The sequence below is a fragment of the Palaemon carinicauda genome, chromosome 20, assembly GCF_036898095.1.
Source record: "Palaemon carinicauda isolate YSFRI2023 chromosome 20, ASM3689809v2, whole genome shotgun sequence".
Classification (NCBI taxonomy): Eukaryota; Metazoa; Arthropoda; class Malacostraca; order Decapoda; family Palaemonidae; genus Palaemon; species Palaemon carinicauda.
Genome location: NC_090744.1, coordinates 33,202,745 through 33,225,943, shown reverse-complemented (window position 1 = coordinate 33,225,943; position 23,199 = coordinate 33,202,745).

Below are 23,199 nucleotides of genomic sequence, written 5' to 3'. Positions count from 1 at the left end.
TGGAGGTGGACTGGAAAGTAGACATCATACTTAACAGGTATATTATTGTAGAAGTCAGGAGGTAGACTAGAAAGTAGATGGCAGACTTAAGAGGTACAGTGCTGTAGAAGTCAGGAGGTAGAGTAAAAAGTAGACAGAATACTGAACTGGTACAGTACCGTAGAAGTCTGGAGGTGGACTGGAAAGTAGACATCTTACTTAATAGGTATATTATTGTAGAAGTCAGGAGGTAGACTAGAAAGTAGATGGCAGACTTAAGAGATACAGTGCTCTAGAAGTCAGGAGGTAGAGTAGAAAGTAGACAGAATACTGAACTGGTACAGTACTGTATAAGTCTGGAGGTGGACTAGAAAGTAGACATCATACTTAACAGGTATATTATTGTAGAAGTCAGGAGGTAGACTAGAAAGTAGACGGCAGACTTAAGAGGTACAGTGCTGTAGAAGTCAGGAGGTAGAGTAGAAAGTAGGCAGCATACTTAACTGGTACAGTACTGTAGAAGTCTGGAGGTGGACTAGAAAGTAGACATCATACTTAACAGGTATATTATTGTAGAAGTCAGGAGGTAGACTAGAAAGTAGACGGCAGACTTAAGAGGTACAGTGCTGTAGAAGTCAGGAGGTAGAGTAGAAAGTAGACAGCATACTTAACTGGCACAGTACTGTAGAAGTCTGGAGGTAAACTAGAAAGTAGACATCCTACTTAATAGGTATATTATTTTAGAAGTCAGGAGGTAGACTAGAAAGTAGACGGCAGACTTAGCACAAAGTGCTATAGAAGTCAGAAGGTAGACTAGAAAGTAGACATCATACTTAACAGGTATATTATTGTAGAAGTCAGGAGGTAGACTAGAAAGTAGACGGCAGACTTAAGAGGTACAGTGCTGTAGAAGTCAGGAGGTAGAGTAGAAAGTAGACATCATACACAATAGGTACAGTACTGTAGAAGTCTGGAGGTGGACTAGAAAGTAGACATCATACTTAATAGGTATATTATTGTAGAAGTCAGGAGGTAGAGTAGAAAGTAGACGGTAGACTTAAGAGGTACAGTGCTGTGGAAGTCTGGAGGTAGACTAGAAAGTAGACATCATACCCAATAGGTAGAGTACTGTAGAAGTCTGGAGGTGAACTAGAAAGTAGACATCATACTTAACAGGTATATTATTGTAGAAGTCAGGAGGTAGACTAGAAAGTAGACGGCAGACTTAAGAGGTACAGTGATGTAGAAGTCTGGAGGTAGACTAGAAAGTAGACATCATACCCAATATGTAGAGTACTCTAGATGTCTGGAGGTGGACTAGAAAGTAGACATCATACTTAACAGGTATATTATTGTAGAAGTCAAGAGGTAGACTAGAAAGTAGACATCATACCCAATATGTATAGTACTGTAGAAGTCTGGAGGTGGACTAGAAGGTAGACATCATACTTAACGGGTATATTATTGTAGAAGTCAGGAGGTAGACTAGAAAGTAGAGGGCAGACTTAAGAGGTACAGTGCTGTAGAAGTCTGGAGGTAGACTAGAAAGTAGACATCCTACCCAATAGGTAGAGTACTGTAGAAGTCTGGAGGTGGACTAGAAAGTAGACATCTGACTTAATAGGTATATTATTGTAGAAGTCAGGAGGTAGACTAGAAAGTAGACGGCAGACTTAGCACATAAAGTGCTATAGAAGCCTGGAGGTAGACTAGAAAGTAGACAGCATACTTAACTGGTACAGTACTGTAGAAGTCTGGAGGTGGACTAGAAAGTAGACATCATACTTAACAGGTATATTATTGTAGAAGTCAGGAGGTAGACTAGAAAGTAGACGGCAGACTTAGCACATAAAGTGCTATAGAAGTCAGGAGGTAGACTAGAAAGTAGACAGCATACTTAATAGGTATATTATTGTAGATGTCAGGAGGTAGACTAGAGAGTAGACGGCAGAATTAACACGTAAAGTGCTATAGATGCCAGGAGGTAGACTAGAAAGTAGACAGCATACTTAACTGTTACAGTACTGTAGAAGTCTGGAGGTGGACTAGAAAGTAGACATCATACTTAACAGGTATATTATTGTAAAAGTCAGGAGGTAGAGTAGAAAGTAGACGGCAGACTTAGCACATAAAGTGCTATAGAAGTCTGGAGGTGGACTAGAAAGTAGACATCATACTTAACAGGTATATTATTGTAGAAGTCAGGAGGTAGACTAGAAAGTAGACGGCAGACTTAGCACATAAAGTGCTATAGAAGTCAGGAGGTAGACTAGAAAGTAGACATCATACTTAACAGATATATTATTGTAGAAGTCAGGAGGTAGACTAGAAAGTAGACGGCAGACTTAGCACATAAAGTGCTATAGAAGCCTGGAGGTAGACTAGAAAGTAGACAGCATACTTAACTGGTACAGTACTGTAGAAGTCTGGAGGTGGACTAGAAAGTAGACATCATACTTAACAGGTAAATTATTGTAGAAGTCAGGAGGTAGACTAGAAAGTAGACGGCAGACTTAGCACATAAAGTGCTATAGAAGTCAGGAGGTAGACTAGAAAGTAGACATCATACCTAATGGGTATATTATTGTAGAAGTCAGGAGGTAGACTAGAAAGTAGACGGCAGACTTAAGAGGTACAGTGCTGTAGAAGTCAGGAGGTTGAGTAGAAAGTAGACATCATACCCAATAGGTAGAGTACTGTAGAAGTCTGGAGGTGGACTAGAAAGTAGACATCCTACTTAATAGATATATTATTGTAGAAGTCAGGATGTAGAGTAGAAAGTAGACGTCAGACTTAAGAGGTAAAGTGCTGTAGAAGTCTGGAGGTAGACTAGAAAGTAAGACATCATACCCAATAGGTAGAGTACTGTAGAAGTCTGGAGGTGGAATAGAAAGTAGACATCATACTTAACAGGTATATTATTGTAGAAGTCAAGAGGTAGACTAGAAAGTAGACGGCAGACTTAAGAGGTACAGTGATGTAGAAGTCTGGAGGTAGACTAGAAAGTAGACATCATACCCAATAGGTAGAGTACTGTAGAAGTCTAGAGGTGTACTAGAAAGTAGACATCATACTTAACAGGTATATTATTGTAGAAGTCCGGAGGTAGACTAGAAAGTAGACGGCAGACTTAAGAGGTACAGTGCTGTAGAACTCTGGAGGTAGACTAGAAAGTAGACATCATACCCAATAGGTAGAGTACTGTAGAAGTCTGGAGGTGGACTAGAAAGTAGACATCATACTTAACAGGTATATTATTGTAGAAGTCCGGAGGTAGACTAGAAAGTAGACGGCAGACTTAAGAGGTACAGTGCTGTAGAACTCTGGAGGTAGACTAGAAAGTAGACATCATACCCAATAGGTAGAGTACTGTAGAAGTCAGGAGGTAGACAAGAAAGTAGACAGCAGACTTAAGAGGTACAGTGCTGTAGAAGTCAGGAGGTAGAGTAAAAAGTAGACAGAATATTTAACACGTACAGTGCTATAGAAGTCAGGAGGTAGACTTAAGAGGTACAGTGCTGTAGAAATCAGGAGGTAGAGTAGAAAGTAGACAGAATACTTAACACGTACAGTGCTATAGAAGTCAGGAGGTAGACTTAAGAGGTACAGTGCTGTAGAAGTCAGGAGGTAGACTTAAGAGGTACAGTGCTGTAGAAGTCAGGAGGTAGACTGGAAAGTAGACAGCATACTTAACACGTACAGTGCTATAGAAGTCAGGAGGTAGACTTAAGAGGTACAGTGCTGTAGAAATCAGGAGGTAGAGTAGAAAGTAGACAGCATATCTAAATGGTACAGTACTGTAGAAGTCTGGAGGTGGACTAGAAAGTAGACATCATACTTAACAGGTATATTATTGTAGAAGTCAGGAGGTAGACTGGAAAGTAGACAGCATACTTAACATGTACAGTGCTATTGAAGTCAGGAGGTAGACTTAAGAGGTACAGTGCTGTAGAAATCAGGAGGTAGAGTAGCAAGTAGATAGAATAGTAAACACGTACAGTGCTATAGAAGTAAGGAGGTAGACTTAAGAGGTACAGTGCTGTAGAAATCAGGAGGCGGAGTAGAAAGTAGACAGAATACTTAACATGTACAGTGCTATAGAAGTCAAGAGGTAGACTTAACAGGTATAGTGCTGTAGAAGTCAGGAGGTAGACTGGAAAGTAGACAGGATACTTATCACGTACAGTGCTATAGAAGTCAGGAGGTAGACTTAAGAGGTACAGTGCTGTAGAAGTCAGGAGGTAGACTGGAAAGTAGACAGCATACTTAACACGTACAGTGCTATAGAAGTTAGGAGGTAGACTTAGGAGGTACAGTGTTGTAGAAATCAGGAGGTAGAGTAGAAAGTAGACAGAATACTTAACACGTACAGTGCTATAGAAGTCAGGAGGTAGACTTAAGAGGTACAGTGCTTTAGAAATCAGGAGGTAGAGTAGAAAGTAGATAGAATACTTAACACGTACAGTGCTATAGAAGTCAGGAGGTAGACTTAAGAGGTACAGTGCTGTAGAAGTCAGGAGTTAGACTGGAAAGTAGACAGCATACTTAACACGTACAGTGCTATAGAAGTCAGGAGGTAGACATAACAAGTATAGTGCTGTAGAAGTCAGGAGGTAGACTGGAAAGTAGACAGCATACTTAACACGTACAGTGCTATAGAAGTCAGGAGGTAGACTTAAGAGGTACAGTGATGTAGAAATCAGGAGGTAGAGTAGAAAGTAGACAGAATACTTAACACATACAGTGCTATAGAAGTCAGGAGGTAGACTTAACAGGTATAGTGCTGTAGAAGTCAGGAGGTAGACTGGAAAGTAGACAGCATAATTAACACGTACAGTGCTATAGAAGTCAGGAGGTAGACTTAAGAGGTACAGTGCTGTAGAAGTCAGGAGGTAGACTGGAAAGTAGACAGCATACTTAACAAGTACAGTGCTATAGATGTCAGGAGGTAGACTTAAGAGGTACAGTGCTGTAGAAATCAGGAGGTAGAGTAGAAAGTAGACAGCATACTTAACACGTACAGTGCTATAGAAGTCAGGAGGTAGAGTAGAAAGTAGACAGCATACTTAACACGCACAGTGCTGTAGAAGTCTGGAAGTTGACTAGAAAGTAGACACCCTACTTAATAGGTATATTATTGTAGAAGTCAGGAGGTACACTAGAAAGTAGACAGCATACTTAACTGGTACAGTACTGTAGAAGTCTGGAGGTGGACTAGAAAGTAGAGAGCATACTTATCTGGTACATTACTCTAGAACTATGGAGGTGGACTAGAAAGTAGACAGCATACTTAACTGGTACAGTGCTATAGAAGTCAGGAGGTAGATTAGAAAGTAGACAGCATACTTAACTGGTACAGTACTGTAGAAGTCTGGAAGTTGACTAGAAAGTAGACATCATATTTAACAGCTACATTACTGCAGAAGTCAGGAGGTAGACTAGAAAGTAGACAGCATACTTAACACGTACAGTGCTATAGAAGTCAGGAGGTAGACTGGAAAGTAGACATTATACTTAACAGCTACATTATTGCAGAAGTCAGGAGGTAGACTAGAAAGTAGACAGCAGACTTAATACGTATAGTGCTCTAGAAGTCAGGAGGTAGACTAGAAAGTAGACAGCATACTTAACACGTACAGTGCTATAGAAGTCAGGAGGTAGACTAGAAAGTAGACAGCATACTTAACACGTACAGTGCTATAGATGTCAGGAGGTAGACTTAAGAGGTACAGTGCTGTAGAAGTCAGGAGGTAGACTGGAAAGTAGACAGCATACTTAACACGTACAGTGCTATAGAAGTCAGGAGGTAGACTTAAGAGGTACAGTGCTGTAGAAGTCAGGAGGTAGTCTGGAAAGTAGACAGCATACTTAACACGTACAGTGCTATAGAAGTCAGGAGGTAGACTTAAGAGGTACAGTGCTGTAGAATTCAGGAGGTAGACTAGAAAGTAGACAGCATACTTAACTGGTACAGTGCTATAGAAGTCAGGAGGTAGACTGGAAAGTAGACAGCATACTTAACACGTACAGTGCTATAGAAGTCAGGAGGTAGACTTAAGAGGTACAGTGCTGTAGAAGTCAGGAGGTAGACTGGAAAGTAGACAGCATACTTAACACGTACAGTGCTATATAGAAGTCAGGAGGTAGACTTAAGAGGTACAGTGCTGTAGAAATCAGGAGGTGGACTAGAAATTAGACAGCATACTTAACTGGTACAGTACTGTAGAAGTCTGGAGGTGGACTAGAAAGTAGACATCCTACTTAATAGGTATATTATTGTAGAAGTCAGGAGGTAGACTAGAAAGTAGACAGCATACTTAACTGGTTCAGTACTGTAGAAGTCTGGAGGTGGACTAGAAAGTAGACAGCATACTTAACTGGTACAGTACTGTAGAAGTCGGGAGGTGGACTAGAAAGTAGACAGCATACTTAACTGGTACATTACTGTAGAAGTCTGGAGGTGGACTAGAAAGTAGACAGCATACTTAACTGGTACAGTACTGTAGAAGTCTGGAGGTGGACTAGAAAGGAGACATCTTACTTAATAGGTATATTATTGTAGAAGTCAGGAGGTAGAGTATAAAGTAGACAGCATACTTAACTGGTACAGTACTGTAGAAGTCTGGAGGTGGACTAGAAAGTAGACAGCAGACTCAACAAGTATAGTGCTGTAGAAGTCAGGAGGTAGACTGGAAAGTAGACAGCATACTTAACTGGTACAGTACTGTAGAAGTCTGGAGGTGGATTAGAAAGTAGACAGCAGACGTAACAAGTATAGTGCTGTAGAAGTCAGGAGGTAGACTGGGAAGAAGACAGCATACTTAACTGGTACATTACTGTAGAGGTCTGGAGGTGGACTAGAAAGTAGACATCCTACTTAATAGGTATATTATTGTAGAAGTCAAGAGGTAGACTAGGAAGTAGATAGCAGACTTGAGAGGTACAGTGCTGTAGAAGTCAGGAGGTAGAGTAGAAAGTAGACAGCATACTTAACTGGTACAGTACTGTAGAAGTCTGGAGGTGGACTAGAAAGTAGACAGCAGACTTAATAGGTATATTATTGTAGAAGTCAGGAGGTAGAGTAGAAAGTAGACAGCATACTTAACTGGTACAGTACTGTAGAAGTCAGGAGGTGGACTAGAAAGTAGACAACAGACTTAACTGGTACAGTACTGTAGAAGTCTGGAGGTGGATTAGAAAGTAGACAGCAGACGTAACAAGGTATAGTGCTGTAGAAGTCAGGAGGTAGACTGGAAAGAAGACAGCATACTTAACTGGTACATTACTGTAGAGTCTGGAGGTGGACTAGAAAGTAGACATCCTACTTAATAGGTATATTATTGTAGAAGTCAGAGGTAGACTAGGAAGTAGATAGCAGACTTGAGAGGTACAGTGCTGTAGAAGTCAGGAGGTAGAGTAGAAAGTAGACAGCTTACTTAACTGGTACAGTACTGTAGAAGTCTGGAGGTGGACTAGAAAGTAGACAGCAGACTTAATAGGTATATTATTGTAGAAGTCAGGAGGTAGACTAGAAAGTAGACATCATACTTAAGAGGTACAGTGCTGTAGAAGTCAGGAGGTAGAGTAGAAAGTAGACAGAATACTTAACTGATACAGTACTGTAGAAGTCTGGAGGTAGACTAGAAAGTAAACATCATACCCAATAGGTAGAGTACTGCAGAAGTCTGGAGGTGGACTAGAAAGTAGACATCATACTTAACAGGTATATTATTGTAGAAGTCAGGATGCAGACTAGAAAGTAGACAGCATACTTAACATGTACAGTGCTATAGAAGTCAGGAGGTAGAGTAGAAAGTAGACAGCATACTTAACACGTAAAATATTGTAGAAGTCAGGAGGTAGAGTAGAAAGTAGACAGCATACTTAACACGTACAGTGCTGTACAAGTCAGGAGGTAACGTAGAAAGTATACAGCATACTTAACACGTACAGTGCTATAGAAGTCAGGAGGTAGAGTTGAAAGTAGACAGAATATTAACTGATACAGTACTGTAGAAGTCTGGAGGTAGAGTAGAAAGTAGACATCATACCCAATAGGTACAGTACTGTAGAAGTCTGGAGGTGGACTAGAAAGTAGACATCATACTTAACAGGTATATTATTGTAGAAGTCAGGAGGCAGACTAGAAAGTAGACAGCATACTTAACATGTATAGTGCTATAGAAGTCAGGAGGTAGAGTAGAAAGTAGACAGCATACTTAACACGTAAAATATTTTAGAAGTCAGGAGGTAGAGTAGAAAGTAGACAGCATACTTAACACGTACAGTGCTGTACAAGTCAGGAGGTAGAGTAGAAAGTAGACAGCATACTTAACACGTACAGTGCTATAGAAGTCAGGAGGTAGAGTAGAAAGTAGACAGAATATTTAACTGATACAGTACTGTAGAAGTCTGGAGGTAGACTAGAAAGTAGACATCATACCCAATAGGTACAGTACTGTAGAAGTCTGGAGGTGGACTAGAAAGTAGACATCATACTTAACAGGTATATTATTGTAGAAGTCAGGAGGCAGACTAGAAAGTAGACAGCATACTTAACACGTACAGTGCTATAGAAGTCAGGAAGGTAGAGTAGAAAATAGACAGCATACTTAACACGTACAGTGCTATAGAAGTCAGGAGGTAGAGTAGAAAGTAGACAGCATACTTAACACGTACAGTGCTGTAGAAGTCAGGGGTAGAATAGAAAGTAGACAGCATACTTAACTGGTACAGTACTGTAGAAGTCTGGAAATGGACTAGAAAGTAGACAGCAGACTTAACAAGTATAGTGTTGTAGAAGTCAGGAGGTAGACTGGAAAGTAGACAGCATACTTAACTGGTACAGTACTGTAGAAGTCTGGTGGTGGACTAAAAAGTAGACAGCAGACTTAACAAGTATAGTGCTGTAGAAGTCAGGAGGTAGACTGGAAAGTAGACAGCTACTTAACTGGTAGAGTACTATAGAAGTCTGGAGGTGGACTAGAAAGTAGACATCCTACTTAATAGGTATATTATTGTAAAAGTGAAGAGGTAGACTAGATAGTAGACATCCTACTTAATAGGTATATTATTGTAGTAGTCAGGAGGTAGACTAGAAAGTAGACGGCATACTTGAGAGGTACAGTGCTGTAGAAGTCAGGAGGTAGAGTAGAAAGTAGACAGAATACTTAACTGATACAGTACTGTAGAAGTCTTGAGGTAGACTAGAAAGTAGACATCATACCCAATAGGTAGAGTACTGTTGAAGTCTGGAGGTGGACTAGAAAGTAGACATCATACTTAACAGGTATATTATTGTAGAAGACAGGAGGTAGACTAGAAAGTAGACGGCAGACTTAAGAGGTACAGTGCTGTAGAAGTCAGGAGGTAGACTAGAAAGTAGACAGAATACACAATAGGTACAGTACTGTAGAAGTCTGGAGGTGGACTAGAAAGTAGACATCATACTCAATAGGTATATTATTGTAGAAATCAGTAGGTAGAGTAGAAAGTAGACGGTAGACTTAAGAGGTACAGTGCTGTAGAAGTCCGGAGGTAGACTAGAAAGTAGACATCATACCCAATAGGTAGAGTACTGTAGAAGTCTGGAGGTGGACTAGAAAGTAGACATCATACTTAACAGGTATATTATTGTAGAAGTCAGGAGGTAGACTAGAAAGTAGACGGCAGACTTAAGAGGTACAGTGATGTAGAAGTCTGGAGGTAGACTAGAAAGTAGACATCATACCCAATAGGTAGAGTACTGTAGAAGTCTGGAGGTGGACTAGAAAGTAGACATCATACTTAACAGGTATATTAATGTAGAAGTCAGGAGGTAGACTAGAAAGTAGACGGCAGACTTAAGAGGTACAGTGCTGTAGAAGTCTGGAGACAGACTAGAAAGTAGACATCATACCCAATAGGTAGAGTACTCTAGAAGTCTGGAGGTGGACTAGAAAGTAGACATCATACTTAACAGGTATATTATTGTAGAAGTCAAGAGGTAGACTAGAAAGTAGACATCATACCCAATAGGTATAGTACTGTAGAAGTCTGGAGGTGGACTAGAAAGTAGATATCATACTTAATAGGTATATTATTGTAGAAGTCAGGAGGTAGACTAGAAAGTAGAGGGCAGACTTAAGAGGTACAGTGCTGTAGAAGTCTGGAGGTAGACTAGAAAGTAGACATCATATCCAATAGGTAGAGTACTGTAGAAGTCTGGAGGTGGACTAGAAAGTAGACATCATACTTAATAGGTATATTATTGTAGAAGTCAGGAGGTAGACTAGAAAGTAGACGGCAGACTTAGCACATAAAGTGCTATAGAAGCCTGGAGGTAGACTAGAAAGTAGACAGCATACTTAACTGGTACAGTACTGTAGAAGTCTGGAGGTGGACTAGAAAGTAGACATCATACTTAACAGGTATATTATTGTAGAAGTCAGGAGGTAGACTAGAAAGAAGACGGCAGACTTAGCACATAAAGTGCTATAGAAGTCAGGAGGTAGACTAGAAAGTAGACAGCATACTTAATAGGTATATTTTTGTAGAAGTCAGGAGGTAGACTAGAAAGTAGACGGCAGAATTAACATGTAAAGTGATATAGAAGCCTGGAGGTAGACTAGAAAGTAGACAGCATACTTAACTGTTACAGTACTCTAGAAGTCTGGAGGTGGACTAGAAAGTAGACATCATACTTAACAGATATATTATTGTAGAAGTCAGGAGGTAGACTAGAAAGTAGACGGCAGACTTAGGAGGTACAGTGATGTAGAAGTCATGAGGTAGACTAGAAAGTAGACATCATACCCAATAGGTAGAGTACTGTAGAAGTCTGGAGGTGGACTAGAAAGTAGACATCATACTTAACAGGTAAATTATTGTAGAAGTCAGGAGGTAGACTAGAAAGTAGACGGCAGACTTAGCACATAAAGTGCTATAGAAGTCACGAGGTAGACTAGAAAGTAGACATCATACTTGATGGGTATATAACTGCAAAAGTCAGGAGGTAGACTAGAAAGTAGACGGCAGACTTAAGAGGTACAGTGCTGTAGAAGTCAGGAGGTTGAGTAGAAAGTAGACAGCATACCCAATAGGTAGAGTACTGTAGAAGTCTGGAGGTGGACTAGAAAGTAGACATCCTACTTAATAGATATATTATTGTAGAAGTCAGGATGTAGAGTAGGAAGTAGACGGCAGACTTAAGAGGTACAGTGCTGTAGAAGTCTGGAGGTAGACTAGAAAGTAAGACATCATACCCAATAGGTAGAGTACTGTAGAAGTCTGGAGGTGGACTAGAAAGTAGACATCATACTTAATAGGTATATTATTGTAGAAGTCAGGAGGTAGACTAGAAAGTAGACGGCAGACTTAAGAGGTACAGTGATGTAGAAGTCATGAGGTAGACTAGAAAGTAGACATCATACCCAATAGGTAGAGTACTGTAGAAGTCTAGAGGTGGACTAGAAAGTAGACATCATACTTAACAAGGTATATTATTGTAGAAGTCAGGAGGTAGACTAGAAAGTAGAGAGCATACTTAACTGGTACATTACTGTAGAACTATGGAGGTGGACTAGAAAGTAGACAGCATACTTAACTGGTACAGTGCTATAGAAGTCAGGAGGTAGATTAGAAAGTAGACAGCATACTTAACTGGTACAGTACTGTAGAAGTCTGGAAGTTGACTAGAAAGTAGACATCATATTTAACAGCTACATTACTGCAGAAGTCAGGAGGTAGACTAGAAAGTAGACAGCATACTTAACACGTACAGTGCTATAGAAGTCAGGAGGTAGACTGGAAAGTAGACATTATACTTAACAGCTACATTATTGCAGAAGTCAGGAGGTAGACTAGAAAGTAGACAGCAGACTTAATACGTATAGTGCTCTAGAAGTCAGGAGGTAGACTAGAAAGTAAACGGCATACTTAACACGTACAGTGCTATAGAAGTCAGAAGGTAGACTAGAAAGTAGACAGCATACTTAACACGTACAGTGCTATAGAAGTCAGGAGGTAGACTTAAGAGGTACAGTGCTGTAGAAGTCAGGAGGTAGACTGGAAAGTAGACATCATACCCAATAGGTAGAGTACTGTAGAAGTCTGGAGGTGGACTAGAAAGTAGACATCATACTTAACAGGTATATTATTGTAGAAGTCAGGAGGTAGACTAGAAAGTAGACAGCAGACTTAAGAGGTACAGTGCTGTAGAAGTCAGGAGGTAGAGTAGAAAGTAGACAGAATATTTAACACGTACAGTACTATAGAAGTCAGGAGGTAGACTTAAGAGGTACAGTGCTGTAGAAATCAGGAGGTAGAGTAGAAAGTAGACAGAATACTTAACACGTACAGTGCTATAGAAGTCAGGAGGTAGACTTAAGAGGTACAGTGCTGTAGAAGTCAGGAGGTAGACTTAAGAGGTACAGTGCTGTAGAAGTCCGGAGGTAGACTGGAAAGTAGACAGCATACTTAACACGTACAGTGCTATAGAAGTCAGGAGGTAGACTTAAGAGGTACAGTGCTGTAGAAATCAGGAGGTAGAGTAGAAAGTAGACAGAATACTTAACACGTACAGTGCTATAGAAGTCAGGAGGTAGACTGGAAAGTAGACATCATACTTAACAGCTACATTATTGCAGAAGTCAGGAGGTAGACTGGAAAGTAGACAGCATACTTAACACGTACAGTGCTATAGAAGTCAGGTGGACTAGAAAGTAGACATCTTACTTAATAGGTATATTATTGTAGAAGTCAGGAGGTAGACTAGAAAGTAGACGGCAGACTTAGCACATAAAGTGCTATAGAAGCCTGGAGGTAGATTAGAAAGTAGACAGCATACTTAACTGGTACAGTACTGTAGAAGTCTGGAGGTGGACTAGAAAGTAGACATCATACTTAACAGGTATATTATTGTAGAAGTCAGGAGGTAGACTAGAAAGTAGACGGAAGACTTAGCACATAAAGTGCTATAGAAGTCAGGAGGTAGACTAGAAAGTAGACAGCATACTTAATAGGTATATTATTGTAGAAGTCAGGAGGTAGACTAGAAAGTAGACGGCAGAATTAACACGTAAAGTGCTATAGAAGCCAGGAGGTAGACTAGAAAGTAGACAGCATACTTAACTGTTACAGTACTGTAGAAGTCTGGAGGTGGACTAGAAAGTAGACATCATACTTAACAGATATATTATTGTAGAAGTCAGGAGGTAGACTAGAAAGTAGACGGCAGAATTAACACGTTAAGTGCTATAGAAGCCAGGAGGTAGACTAGAAAGTAGACAGCATACTTAACTGTTACAGTACTGTAGAAGTCTGGAGGTGGACTAGAAAGTAGACATCATACTTAACAGGTAAATTATTGTAGAAGTCAGGAGGTAGACTAGAAAGTAGACGGCAGACTTAGCACATAAAGTGCTATAGAAGTCACGAGGTAGACTAGAAAGTAGACATCATACTTGATGGGTATATTACTGCAAAAGTCAGGAGGTAGACTAGAAAGTAGACGGCAGACTTAAGAGGTACAGTGCTGTAGAAGTCAAGAGGTTGAGTAGAAAGTAGACAGCATACCCAATAGGTAGAGTACTGTAGAAGTCTGGAGGTGGACTAGAAAGTAGACATCCTACTTAATAGATATATTATTGTAGAAGTCAGGATGTAGAGTAGGAAGTAGACGGCAGACTTAAGAGGTACAGTGCTGTAGAAGTCTGGAGGTAGACTAGAAAGTAAGACATCATACCCAATAGGTAGAGTACTGTAGAAGTCTGGAGGTGGACTAGAAAGTAGACATCATACTTAATAGGTATATTATTGTAGAAGTCAGGAGGTAGACTAGAAAGTAAACGGCAGACTTAAGAGGTACAGTGATGTAGAAGTCATGAGGTAGACTAGAAAGTAGACATCATACCCAATAGGTAGAGTACTGTAGAAGTCTAGAGGTGGACTAGAAAGTAGACATCATACTTAACAGGTATATTATTGTAGAAGTCAGGAGGTAGACTAGAAAGTAGAGAGCATACTTAACTGGTACATTACTGTAGAACTATGGAGGTGGACTAGAAATTAGACAGCATACTTAACTGGTACAGTGCTATAGAAGTCAGGAGGTAGATTAGAAAGTAGACAGCATACTTAACTGGTACAGTACTGTAGAAGTCTGGAAGTTGACTAGAAAGTAGACATCATTTTTAACAGCTACATTACTGCAGAAGTCAGGAGGTAGACTAGAAAGTAGACAGCATACTTAACACGTACAGTGCTATAGAAGTCAGGAGGTAGACTGGAAAGTAGACATTATACTTAACAGCTACATTATTGCAGAAGTCAGGAGGTAGACTAGAAAGTAGACAGCAGACTTAATACGTATAGTGCTCTAGAAGTCAGGAGGTAGACTAGAAAGTAAACGGCATACTTAACACGTACAGTGCTATAGAAGTCAGGAGGTAGACTAGAAAGTAGACAGCATACTTAACACGTACAGTGCTATAGTTGTCAGGAGGTAGACTTAAGAGGTACAGTGCTGTAGAAGTCAGGAGGTAGACTGGAAAGTAGACAGCATACTTAACACATACAGTGCTATAGAAGTCAGGAGGTAGACTTAAGAGGTACAGTGCTGTAGAAGTCAGGAGGTAGACTGGAAAGTAGACATCATACCCAATAGGTAGAGTACTGTAGAAGTCTGGAGGTGGACTAGAAAGTAGACATCATACTTAACAGGTATATTATTGTAGAAGTCAGGAGGTAGACTAGAAAGTAGACAGCAGACTTAAAAGGTACAGTGCTGTAGAAGTCAGGAGGTAGAGTAGAAAGTAGACCGAATATTTAACACGTACAGTACAATAGAAGTCAGGAGGTAGACTTAAGAGGTACAGTGCTGTAGAAATCAGGAGGTAGAGTAGAAAGTAGACAGAATACTTAACACATACAGTGCTATAGAAGTCAGGAGGTAGACCTAAGAGGTACAGTGCTGTAGAAGTCAGGAGGTAGACTTAAGAGGTACAGTGCTGTAGAAGTCCGGAGGTAGACTGGAAAGTAGACAGCATACTTAACACGTACAGTGCTATAGAAGTCAGGAGGTAGACTTAAGAGGTACAGTGCTGTAGAAATCAGGAGGTAGAGTAGAAAGTAGACAGAATACTTAACACGTACAGTGCTATAGAAGTCAGAAGGTAGACTGGAAAGTAGACATCATACTTAACAGCTACATTATTGCAGAAGTCTGGAGGTAGACTGGAAAGTAGACAGCATACTTAACACGTACAGTGCTATAGAAGTCAGGTGGACTAGAAAGTAGACATCTTACTTAATAGGTACAGTGCTATTGTAGAAGTCAGGAGGTAGACTAGAAAGTAGACGCAGACTTAGCACATACAGTGCTATAGAAGTCAGGAGGTAGACTAGAAAGTAGACAGCATACTTAATAGGTATATTATTGTAGAAGTCAGGAGGTAGACTAGAAAGTAGACGGCAGACTTAAGAGGTACAGTGCTGTAGAAGTCAGGAGGTAGACTAGAAAGTAGACAGCATACTTAACTGTACAGTACTGTAGAAGTCTGGAGGTGGACTAGAAAGTAGACATCATACTTAACAGGTATATTATTGTAGAAGTCAGGAGGTAGACTAGAAAGTAGACGGCAGACTTAAAAGGTACAGTGCTGTAGAAGTCAGGAGGTAGAGTAGAAAGTAGACACATACTTAATAGGTATAGTTATTGTAGAAGTCAGGAGGTAGACTAGAAAGTAGACCAGAATTAACACGTTAAGTGCTATAGAAGTCAGGAGGTAGACTAGAAAGTAGACAGCATACTTAAGAGGTACAGTGCTGTAGAAGTCTGGAGGTAGGACTAGAAAGTAGACATCATACTTAACAGGTACAGTGCTATGTAGAAGTCAGGAGGTAGACTAGAAAGTAGACGCAGACTTACACATAAGTGCTATAGAAGCAGGAGGTAGACTAGAAAGTAGACAGCATACTTAACTGTACAGTGCTATAGAAGTCAGGAGGTAGACTAGAAAGTAGACATCATACTTAACAGGTACATTATTGTAGAAGTCAGGAGGTAGACTAGAAAGTAGACAGCATACTTAACACGTACAGTGCTATAGAAGTCAGAGGTAGACTAGAAAGTAGACATCATACTTAATGGTATATTACTGTAGAAGTCAGGAGGTAGACTAGAAAGTAGACGGCAGACTTAAGAGGTACAGTGCTGTAGAAGTCAGGAGGTAGACTAGAAAGTAGACAGCATACTTAATAGGTAGAGTTACTGTAGAAGTCTGGAGGTGGACTAGAAAGTAGACATCACTTAATAGTATATTATGTAGAAGTCAGGAGGTAGACTAGAAAGTAGACGCATACTTAAGAGGTACAGTACTGTAGAAGTCTGGAGGTAGACTAGAAAGTAGACATCATACTTAATAGGTAGAGTACTGTAGAAGTCAGGAGGTGACTAGAAAGTAGACATCAGACTTAACAGGTATATTATTGTAGAAGTCAGGAGGTAGACTAGAAAGTAGACAGCATACTTAAGGTACAGTATGTAGAAGTCATGGAGGTAGACTAGAAAGTAGACATCATACCCAATAGGTAAGTACTGTAGAAGTCAGGAGGTAGACTAGAAAGTAGACATCATACTTAACAGGTACAGTTATGTAGAAGTCAGGAGGTAGACTAGAAAGTAGACAGCATACTTAACAGGTACATTACTGTAGAAGTCAGGAGGTGGACTAGAAAGTAGACAGCATACTTAACTGGTACAGTGCTATAGAAGTCAGGAGGTAGACTAGAAAGTAGACAGCATACTTAACTGGTACAGTACTGTAGAAGTCTGGAGTAGACTAGAAAGTAGACATCATACTTAACAGGTACATTACTGTAGAAGTCAGGAGGTAGACTAGAAAGTAGACAGCATACTTAACACGTACAGTGCTATAGAAGTCAGGAGGTAGACTAGAAAGTAGACATTATACTTAACAGGTACTTATTGCAGAAGTCAGGAGGTAGACTAGAAAGTAGACAGCAGACTTAACACATACAGTGCTATAGAAGTCAGGAGGTAGACTTAAGAGGTACAGTGCTGTAGAAGTCAGGAGGTAGACTGGAAAGTAGACAGCATACTTAACACATACAGTTATAGAAGTCAGGATGGTAGACTTAAGAGGTACAGTGCTGTAGAAGTCTGGAGGTAGACTAGAAAGTAGACATCATACCCAATAGGTAGAGTACTGTAGAAGTCTGGAGGTGGACTAGAAAGTAGACATCATACTTAACAGGTATATTATTGTAGAAGTCAGGAGGTAGACTAGAAAGTAGACGGCAGACTTAAGAGGTACAGTGCTGTAGAAGTCAGGAGGTAGAGTAGAAAGTAGACAGAATATAACACGTACAGTACTATAGAAGTCAGGAGGTAGACTTAAGAGGTAGTCTGTAGAAATCAGGAGGTAGAGTAGAAAGTAGACAGATACTTAACAGGTACAGTGCTATAGAAGTCAGGAGGTAGACTAGAGGTACAGTGCTGTAGAAGTCAGGAAGTAGACTTAAGAGGTACAGTGCTGTAGAAGTCCGGAGGTAGACTAGAAAGTAGACAGCATACTTAACACGGTACAGTGCTATAGAAGTCAGGAGGTAGACTTAAGAGGTACAGTGCTGTAGAAGTCAGGAGGTAGAGTAGAAAGTAGACAGATACTTAACACGGACAGTGCATAGAAGTCAGGAGGTAGACTAGAAAGTAGACATCATACTTAACAGGTACATTATTGCAGAAGTCAGGAGGTAGACTGGAAAGTAGACAGCATACTTAACACGTACAGTGCTATAGAAGTCAGGAGGTAGACTAGAAAGTAGACAGCATACTTAACTGGTACAGTACTGTAGAAGTGTGGAAGTGACTAGAAAGTAGACATCATATTAACAGGTACATTACTGTAGAAGTCAGGAGGTAGACTGGAAAGTAGACAGCATACTTAACACGTACAGTGCTATAGAAGTCAGGAGGTAGACTTAAGAGGTACAGTGCTGTAGAAGTCAGGAGGTAGACTGGAAAGTAGACAGCATACTTAACTGGTACAGTACTGTAGAAGTCTGGAGGTGGACTAGAAAGTAGACATCATACTTAACAGGTATATTATTGTAGAAGTCAGGAGGTAGACTAGAAAGTAGACGGCAGACTTAAGAGGTACAGTGCTGTAGAAGTCAGGAGGTAGACTAGAAAGTAGACAGCATACTTAATAGGTATATTTTTGTAGAAGTCAGGAGGTAGACTAGAAAGTAGACAGAATTAACATGTAAAGTGATATAGAAGTCAGGAGGTAGACTAGAAAGTAGACAGCATACTTAACTGTTACAGTACTGTAGAAGTCTGGAGGTGGACTAGAAAGTAGACATCATACTTAACAGTATATTATTGTAGAAGTCAGGAGGTAGACTAGAAAGTAGACGGCAGACTTAGAGGTACAGTGCTGTAGAAGTCAGGAGGTAGACTAGAAAGTAGACAGATACTTAATAGGTACAGTACTAGAAGTCTGGAGGTGGACTAGAAAGTAGACATCATACTTAACAGGTAATTATTGTAGAAGTCAGGAGGTAGACTAGAAAGTAGACGGCAGACTTAGCACATACAGTGCTATAGAAGTCAGAGGTAGACTAGAAAGTAGACATCATACTTGAACTGGTACATACTGCAAAGTCAGGAGGTAGACTAGAAAGTAGACGGCAGACTTAAGAGGTACAGTGCTGTAGAAGTCAGGAGGTAGAGTAGAAAGTAGACAGCATACTTAATAGGTACAGTACTGTAGAAGTCTGGAGGTGGACTAGAAAGTAGACATCTCTTAATAGATATATTATTGTAGAAGTCAGGAGGTAGACTAGGAAGTAGACGGCAGACTTAAGAGGTACAGTGCTGTAGAAGTCAGGAGGTAGACTAGAAAGTAGACAGCATACTTAATGGTACAGTACTGTAGAAGTCTGGAGGTGGACTAGAAAGTAGACATCATACTTAACAGGTATATTATTGTAGAAGTCAGGAGGTAGACTAGAAAGTAGACGGCAGACTTAAGAGGTACAGTGATGTAGAAGTCAGGAGGTAGACTAGAAAGTAGACATCATACAATAGGTAGAGTACTGTAGAAGTCTAGAGGTGGACTAGAAAGTAGACATCATACTTAACAGGTATATTATTGTAGAAGTCAGGAGGTAGACTAGAAAGTAGACAGCATACTTAACTGGTACATTACTGTAGAACTATGGAGGTGGACTAGAAAGTAGACAGCATACTTAACTGGTACAGTGCTATAGAAGTCAGGAGGTAGACTAGAAAGTAGACAGCATACTTAACAGGTACAGTACTGTAGAAGTCTGGAGGACTAGAAAGTAGACATCATATTAACAGGTACAGTTACTGTAGAAGTCAGGAGGTAGACTAGAAAGTAGACAGCATACTTAACACGTACAGTGCTATAGAAGTCAGGAGGTAGACTGAAAGTAGACATTACTTAACAGTACATTATTGAGAAGTCAGGAGGTAGACTAGAAAGTAGACAGCAGACTTAACACGTACAGTGCTATAGAAGTCAGGAGGTAGACTAGAAAGTAAAGGCATACTTAACAGTACAGTGCTATAGAAGTCAGAGGTAGACTAGAAAGTAGACAGCATACTTAACACGTACAGTGCTATAGAAGTCAGGAGGTAGACTTAAGAGGTACAGTGCTGTAGAAGTCAGGAGGTAGACTGGAAAGTAGACATCATACTTAATAGTAGAGTACTGTAGAAGTCAGGAGGTAGACTAGAAAGTAGACATCATACTTAACAGGTATATTATTGTAGAAGTCAGGAGGTAGACTAGAAAGTAGACGCAGACTTAAGAGGTACAGTGCTGTAGAAGTCAGGAGGTAGAGTAGAAAGTAGACAGAATATTAACACGTACAGTACTATAGAAGTCAGGAGGTAGACTTAAGAGGTATAGTGCTGTAGAAGTCAGGAGGTAGAGTAGAAAGTAGACAGAATACTTAACACGTACAGTGCTATAGAAGTCAGGAGGTAGACTTAAGAGGTACAGTGCTGTAGAAGTCAGGAGGTAGACTTAAGAGGTACAGTGCTGTAGAAGTCAGGAGGTAGACTGGAAAGTAGACATCATACTTAACACGTACAGTGCTATAGAAGTCAGGAGGTAGACTTAAGAGGTACAGTGCTGTAGAAATCAGGAGGTAGAGTAGAAAGTAGACAGATACTTAACACGTACAGTGCTATAGAAGTCAGGAGGTAGACTAGAAAGTAGACATCATACTTAACAGCTACATTATTGCAGAAGTCAGGAGGTAGACTGAAAGTAGACAGCATACTTAACACGTACAGTACTGTAGAAGTCTGGAGGTGGACTAGAAAGTAGACATCTACTTAATAGGTATATTATTGTAGAAGTCAGGAGGTAGACTAGAAAGTAGACGGCAGACTTAGCACATAAAGTGCTATAGAAGTCCTGGAGGTAGACTAGAAAGTAGACAGCATACTTAATAGGTACAGTACTGTAGAAGTCTGGAGGTGGACTAGAAAGTAGACATCATACTTAACAGGTATATTATTGTAGAAGTCAGGAGGTAGACTAGAAAGTAGACGGAGACTTAGCACATAAAGTGCTATAGAAGTCAGGAGGTAGACTAGAAAGTAGACAGCATACTTAATAGGTATATTATTGTAGAAGTCAGGAGGTAGACTAGAAAGTAGACGGCAGAATTAACACGTAAAGTGCTATAGAAGCCAGGAGGTAGACTAGAAAGTAGACAGCATACTTAACTGTTACAGTACTGTAGAAGTCTGGAGGTGGACTAGAAAGTAGACATCATACTTAACAGGTATATTATTGTAGAAGTCAGGAGGTAGACTAGAAAGTAGACGGCAGAATTAACACGTAAAGTGCTATAGAAGCCAGGAGGTAGACTAGAAAGTAGACAGCATACTTAACTGTTACAGTACTGTAGAAGTCTGGAGGTGGACTAGAAAGTAGACATCATACTTAACAGGTAATTATTGTAGAAGTCAGGAGGTAGACTAGAAAGTAGACGGCAGACTTAGCACATAAAGTGCTATAGAAGTCAGGAGGTAGACTAGAAAGTAGACATCATACTTAATGGTATATTATGTAGAAGTCAGGAGGTAGACTAGAAAGTAGACGGCAGACTTAAGAGGTACAGTGCTGTAGAAGTCAAGGAGGTAGACTAGAAAGTAGACAGCATACCCAATAGGTAGAGTACTGTAGAAGTCTGGAGGTGGACTAGAAAGTAGACATCATACTTAATAGATATATTATTGTAGAAGTCAGGAGGTAGACTAGAAAGTAGACGGCAGACTTAAGAGGTACAGTGCTGTAGAAGTCTGGAGGTAGACTAGAAAGTAGACATCATACCCAATAGGTAGAGTACTGTAGAAGTCTGGAGGTGGACTAGAAAGTAGACATCATACTTAACAGGTATATTATTGTAGAAGTCAGGAGGTAGACTAGAAAGTAGAACGGCAGACTTAAGAGGTACAGTGATGTAGAAGTCATGGAGGTAGACTAGAAAGTAGACATCATACCCAATAGGTAGAGTACTGTAGAAGTCAGGAGGTAGACTAGAAAGTAGACATCATACTTAACAGGTACAGTTATGTAGAAGTCAGGAGGTAGACTAGAAAGTAGACAGCATACTTAACTGGTACATTACTGTAGAAGTCAGGAGGTGGACTAGAAAGTAGACAGCATACTTAACTGGTACAGTGCTATAGAAGTCAGGAGGTAGACTAGAAAGTAGACAGCATACTTAACAGGTACAGTACTGTAGAAGTCTGGAGGTAGACTAGAAAGTAGACATCATACTTTAACAGGTACAGTTACTGTAGAAGTCAGGAGGTAGACTAGAAAGTAGACAGCATACTTAACACGTACAGTGCTATAGAAGTCAGGAGGTAGACTAGAAAGTAGACAGATACTTAACAGCTACAGTTATTGCAGAAGTCAGGAGGTAGACTAGAAAGTAGACAGCAGACTTAATACGTATAGTGCTGTAGAAGTCAGGAGGTAGACTAGAAAGTAGACACGGCATACTTAACACGTACAGTGCTATAGAAGTCAGGAGGTAGACTAGAAAGTAGACAGCATACTTAACAGTACAGTGCTATAGTTGTCAGGAGGTAGACTTAAGAGGTACAGTGCTGTAGAAGTCAGGAGGTAGACTAGAAAGTAGACAGCATACTTAACACATACAGTGCTATAGAAGTCAGGAGGTAGACTTAAGAGGTACAGTGCTGTAGAAGTCAGGAGGTAGACTAGAAAGTAGACATCATACCCAATAGGTAGAGTACTGTAGAAGTCTGGAGGTGGACTAGAAAGTAGACATCATACTTAACAGGTATATTATTGTAGAAGTCAGGAGGTAGACTAGAAAGTAGACAGCAGACTTAAAAGGTACAGTGCTGTAGAAGTCAGGAGGTAGAGTAGAAAGTAGACCGAATATTAACACGTACAGTACATAGAAGTCAGGAGGTAGACTTAAGAGGTACAGTGCTGTAGAAGTCAGGAGGTAGAGTAGAAAGTAGACAGAATACTTAACACGTACAGTGCTATAGAAGTCAGGAGGTAGACTTAAGAGGTACAGTGCTGTAGAAGTCAGGAGGTAGACTTAAGAGGTACAGTGCTGTAGAAGTCCGGAGGTAGACTGGAAAGTAGACAGCATACTTAACACGTACAGTGCTATAGAAGTCAGGAGGTAGACTTAAGAGGTACAGTGCTGTAGAAATCAGGAGGTAGACTAGAAAGTAGACAGCATACTTAACACGTACAGTGCTATAGAAGTCAGGAGGTAGACTGGAAAGTAGACATCATACTTAACAGCTACATTATTGCAGAAGTCAGGAGGTAGACTAGAAAGTAGACAGCATACTTAACACGTACAGTGCTATAGAAGTCAGGTGGACTAGAAAGTAGACATCTACTTAATAGGTATATTATTGTAGAAGTCAGGAGGTAGACTAGAAAGTAGACGGCAGACTTAGCACATAAAGTGCTATAGAAGTCAGGAGGTAGACTAGAAAGTAGACAGCATACTTAATAGGTATATTATTGTAGAAGTCAGGAGGTAGACTAGAAAGTAGACGGCAGACTTAACACGTAAAGTGCTATAGAAGTCAGGAGGTAGACTAGAAAGTAGACAGCATACTTAACTGTTACAGTACTGTAGAAGTCTGGAGGTAGACTAGAAAGTAGACAT